This window comes from Hemitrygon akajei, chromosome 5 (genome assembly GCF_048418815.1).
Source record: "Hemitrygon akajei chromosome 5, sHemAka1.3, whole genome shotgun sequence".
NCBI classification, from domain to species: Eukaryota; Metazoa; Chordata; class Chondrichthyes; order Myliobatiformes; family Dasyatidae; genus Hemitrygon; species Hemitrygon akajei.
In genome coordinates, this window is record NC_133128.1 from 188,125,108 (window position 1) to 188,131,107 (window position 6,000).

Here is a 6,000-nt window from a genome sequence, read left to right on the forward strand (position 1 = left end):
TTTGAAAGTAAAGTTAAGCCAAATGGAATTTCCAGTTATTTCTTATCCCCATGATTCGCATAATTGTAGAAATTTACATGAAACTGAAGCAATAAAAGGTGTCAGAGAGCAAAGTTAATTTTAATAGTCTGCTTACTATTACTAGTCCATATTGGTAGACTTAAGCAATTAACTAATTATTAATAGAAGGGAATATGAAGGTGTCCTTAAGTCAGTTAAACAACTGGACAAGTCCGGTCACTGTCTATCGGTGCCCTTAAAATTTGCTTCGATGGCATTTTCGAGGGAGTACTTACCTTAACAAAAGTTTGGACTTTATTTTGAGTTCAAACTCTAAATCGCAAACTTACCCTGAGTACATGCCAAAGTTAAACTTTCGCATCACATACAAACCAAACATTCTTATTCAATCTGAATCTATTTATACGGTTGTGGGTTTTTTTTTTGCTGAATCAGTGTATTTTATTTTGGCATTCGTTATTAACATTGATCCGCTGATTTAAAGATAACTCGAGGATGTAAAAGACTCTCACTAACTGCCATCGTCAATCTATGATAAGAAGACCATAACAGGAGCAAATTAGGCCATTTGGCCCATCGAGTCTACTCGCCATTTTCTTATAGTTGATCCATTTCTCTCTCAGCCCCAATCTCCCCAATTATCAAAAAAACTGGTTTTGGGGAAGAAATGACATTTTTTACAGGAAAAGAAAATCCAATATCTCAACTTTTGTTAAGCACATTAAAAGGCTGGAAAGAATACAGGATTTAGTACAGACAAAATTTAGCGCTGAAGTAAAATATCGCCACGATCGTAAGCCGAGGGGTCGAAAGGATTGCTCCTACTTCCATTTCGAATACCCTTAAAATAAAAATTATGATTTATTTGCCCATTACCCATGAACCAATTAATTATGCTAGGAAGAAATGGTTTTGTTTCTACGCTGTCCTGATGAAGGGTCTCGTCAACTGTTATTTACCTCCATAGATGCTGACGCCCCCGCTCTGACCTCCCCCCCCCCCCCCCATCGTTCTATTTATTCCCACCAGAATTACAGGCGGCATCTTTACATCGTTCTCTGGATTATTTCTAAAAGATGAATGTAAATTTAAATGAATCTTATTCTTCAAAGTTTCATAGATGTTGTTCTGCTGAAAATTTTACGGAATATTGTACACGCGCTAACTTTGTACAAGACCGCGCTACCATCCATTTACCCTTGACTTCTTACAGTCCGATTCGCATTTGGAAAAATAAAACGTGGCTCTACCGAATATTTTGTCACTTTCGGAAGACGCTACAGCACACGGTTTTAATGGAATTTGAATGGCTGGCTAATGCTTCTAAATAGAACAATTCACTTAAACGTGTTTTTCAGGGAAATTTGTAATTTTTTCTGATTCAGGGTTGTTGTATAAAGGCCGATACTGTATTGGTACCGTTTTAGTTTAGTTCAGCAGCGTTTGCTCAAGAGCGCGAGTCATCCAATAATAAATCTCTCTTCCCCCCACCCCTCGTCTGCCCCTCTTTCTCTTCAGTCTCTCTCCTTTCAGTTTCTCTTTCTTCAGTCTCTCTCTCTTCTGTCTCTCCCCCCCCCCACCCCCGACCCCTCCCCTCTCTCTCTCCGCACAGCTTTCGACATTTCTCGCAGCTCTGCGGGACAGTGGACGATACTTTGAAACGTGAAACATATTCCGCTGACACAGCTTACAAAACGATTGAAATATTTAAATGAGATGGGAAAGGTCAGACTTAGTGGCAGCTACTCAAATGTCCCTAAAGTCGCTGACTTGTACTTATCCTGTCCTGATGAAGGGTCTCGGCCCGAAATGTCTTCTGTGTATTAATTTCCATAGATACTGGTCTGACCTGCTGAGTTCCTCCAGCGTTTTGTGTGCGCTGTTTTGAATTAATTATTGGAGTTTTTGTTGCAAATCCTAAACAACAAAGAAAATCGACTGATTATGTATATTTTCCAAAATCAATTCTTTGAAGCATCATTCCTATAATGAACAGGTTAAATTGTTTTCATTAAAGCATTGGGAAAATCGCATTTCAACGGCTTCGTGCTCAAACGGACTAAATAAAAATATCTTTGTTAGGCGTTCAACAATCGTTTTGTGGTATTCAATCTGAAATGTGTAATTCCCAGTTGCATTCTGACCAATTCCTTTAATCAGTCAAACAATACTCCTTTCACAATCAACTTTATATCTACAGAGGAATTTGACCTGCATTCGGGGGAAATGACATACTAATCGTAAAGAGATTCAATAATCCTATTCAAATTGATTGGGGCACGTTCTTCGGGAAGAAAGGTTTTCGGTAGTTCACGGGTTCCCAATCTGGACCCCTTGCTTAATGGTATTGGACCATGAGATAAAAGAAGCTTGGGAACCTCCCACCTAGAGTGACAAAATCTCCTCTACCACCATCTCAGCTTTCTGTATTCATTTACAAACAGTCTGGGTGTTTCCTTTTTCTGATATTGTATTAATGTCTATAATCAAATAATTTATTTCCACCAGTAAATTCTCTGGTGAAACTTGTTTTCTCCATTTTTCTCCAGTACAGACACCCCCTATTGGCAGTGTACAGTATCACTATATATATATATATATATATATATATATACACACACATACAGTGCATATATAAATAAAATCTTCTACACAGTGTCTCTAAATTGCACAGTGGTAGATTGACTGAAGTACAACACTGCCACCTAAACTAGATATGATTCAGGGAGAATGTTTCATTACTAAAAGGTTCTATGCGTCAGGAAGAAACATTAAACTACAAAATTCACTTAATTCACTATCACCTTTCTGCGTGGGTAAAACCAGATGCCACTGGATAACTCCTTTGTTGAATATCTCCATTCAGTTGGCAAGGGCTTTCCTGAGATTTCATTTGCCAGTCACCTTAATTCAATAAAGCACTGTGTACGCTCAATGCAATACATCCTATCTTCTAACTTGGCACAATACTGTCTTAGGGACTTAACAATGAATTGAATCATTTTAGATAGCCAGGTTGTGTATTTTGTCTCATCTGTCTAATCCACCATACTTGTAGTTCTTACTTCCTCATAGTACATAGAGCAGTACAGAACAGGAACGAGCTCTTCAGCCCAAAGTCTCTTGTGTCTACTGTGATGCCAATTCAAACTGCCCAGCTGCCTCTCCAGACCCTGTCTAAATGTCTCTTAAACACTGCTACCATATCTGCTTCCATCACTTCCTCTGGCATGCATTCCAAGTACCTAAACATTTGTGCAAAAAGATACTTGCATCCCACTTTGCAGGAGATTTGGCATTTAAACAGCAGTGAATCAGAAATTGAGATTCATTAGCAAGTGCAAATTAAAATAAGGCAGGTGCAGGCGGAGCGGCCATTATTGGAGTGTCACTGTTAGAGTGGGGATTTTGAGACTTTAATTCTTCGAGGCATTAACGAGGAGAGGCTTGAGTGAAAGAAATCAAAAAGCTTCCCTCAAAGTTCAAAGTTTGAGATAGTGATTTAGATGCATATCATATTTTTTTTACTGAGTTAAGTATTGTATGTAATTAGTTTTGCTACAACAAGTGTATGGGACATTGGAAAAAAAGTTGAATTTCCCCATGGGGATGAATAAAGTATCTATCTATCTATCTATCTATCAAAGTAAAATCTATTATCAGGGTACATAGATGTCACCGCATATAACCCTAAGATTCTTTTTCTGTGACTATACTTCCAAATCTATAGAATAGTAACTATAACCTCTAAACAAACTGTGCAAATGCAGATATAAATAATAAGAATGAAATAACAATATAACAGAGTCCTCAAATGAGTCCTTAAATCCTTTTGTTCAAGAGCCTGATGACTGAGTGGCAGTAACTGTCTTTGACCTTGGTGCAAGTCCTGCGGCATCCATACCTTCTACCTGATGACAGCAGCGAGAAAAGAGCATTCCGCAATTTATTTATGGCTTTTTCTTTTTATATTTGCACAGTTAGAACAGTAGGGATGCCAGGTAGGATAGGTGGGATGTAGGAAGACAGGAAGACTTCCGGTGTTCCTGATGACTACACCAGCAAGAAATGCATCCAGCTGCAGCATCTAACACTCCGTGTTGAGTTGGAGCTGGAATTAAATGAACTCCAGATTACTTGGGAGGTTGAGGAGGTGGTAGAAAGGACATATAGAGAGATAGTTACACCAAAGTGCTGGACAGAGAAAACTGTGTGACAGGAGAGTGAAAGGGTTAAACTGCCAGTACAGAGTAACCCTGTAACCCTGGCCATCCCTCTTAACAACAAATATACCACTTCAGATACTGTGGGAGAGGGGTGGAAATAACCTGGCAGAGAAAAGTCACAGCAGTCAGGTCTCTGGTACGGACCCTGACTCTATGATTCAAAAGGGACGGTGGGAGAAGAGGTGAGCTGTAGTTAAAGGGGATTCATTAGTTAAGGGAACAGAAGGGTGGTCCTGTGGAAGAGAATGATATTCCCAGATGGTATGTTGCCTCCTGGGTTTCAGGGTCCAGGACATCTCAGATCCAGTCATCAGCATTCTTAAGTGGGATGGTGAATAACCAGAGGTCATGGTCCATGTAGGTACCAATGATATAGGTAGGAAGAGTGATGAGGTTCTGCAAAGGGAACTCAGGGAGTTAGGTGCTAAGTTAAAGAGCAGAACCTCCAGGGTTGTACCTCAAGATTGCTATCTGTGCTACATGCTAGTGAGGTCAGAAATAGGAAGATTATTCATTTTAACATGTAGCTAAGGAGTTGATATAGGAGGGAGGGCTTTAGATTTACAGGGAAGGTAGGACCTGTACAGAAGGGACGGTCTGCACCCAAACTGCAGGGGCACTAATATCCTAGCAGGAAGGTCCTTTGTAATCTATCTAGTGTCCAAGGCTTTGCTATTGCATTGTCTCACATCTATAGACTCTATGTTCACCTTCCTAGTAAATTCAGACTCAAAAAATCATTCTCAGCGACAGGTGAATCAGAATCAGGTTCGTGGGTTTAACGTCCATTTAGGAATCGGTTGGCAGACGGGAAGAAGCTGTTCTAGAATCTCTGAGTGTGTGAGGTAACAAAGGATTGGAGAATAGTTAATGCTGTTCAGCTGTGTAAGAAAGGCTGTAAGAATAAACCAGCAAATTATAGGCCGGTGAGCCTGAAAGTTATTCCAAGGAACTAGATATACTGTATGAGTATTTGGATAGACAGGGATAGTCGGCATGGATTTGTGTTTGGTTGGTGTTGTCTAACCAATCTTATAGAGATTTTTGAGGATGTGACCAGGAACGTTAATGAAGGAAAGGCACGGGGTGTTGTCTACATGGACTTCAGCAAGGCATTTGACAAGTTTCCGCATGGGAGGTTGGTCAAGAAGGTTCAGTCCCTTGGTATTCAAGATGATGTAGTAAATTGTGTTAGACATCAGCTTTGCAGGCAAAGCCAGACTGTGGTAGTAGATAGTGGCAACTCTGACCTTGACTAGTGGTGTGCCACAGGGATCAGTGCTGTGCCTATTGTTATTTGTCATCTGTGTCAATATGATGATAATGTGGTTAACTGGATCAGCAGATTTGCAGATGACACCAAGATTGGGGATGTAGTGGACAGCAAGAAGGACTATCAATGCTTACAGTGGGATCTGGACCTGCTGGAAAATTGGGCTGAAAATTGGCAGATGGAATTTAATGCGAGGTGTTGCACTTTGGGAGTAAGTCTTAGACAGTGAGTGGAAGAGCACCGAGGAGTGTGATAGAACAAAAGGATCTGGGAATACAGGTTTGTTGCCTTTTGCACTCTGATTGATCTTTCATAGATCCTGTTACAGTTACTATTCTGTAGATTTGCTGAGTGTGCCCACAGTAAATAAATCTCAGGGTTATATGTGGGTGACACTCTGATAATAAAATTTATTTGAACTTTGAAGTTTGACAGGTCTATAACTCATTGAAAGTGGTGTCAGGAGGTCTGGAGGTCTGG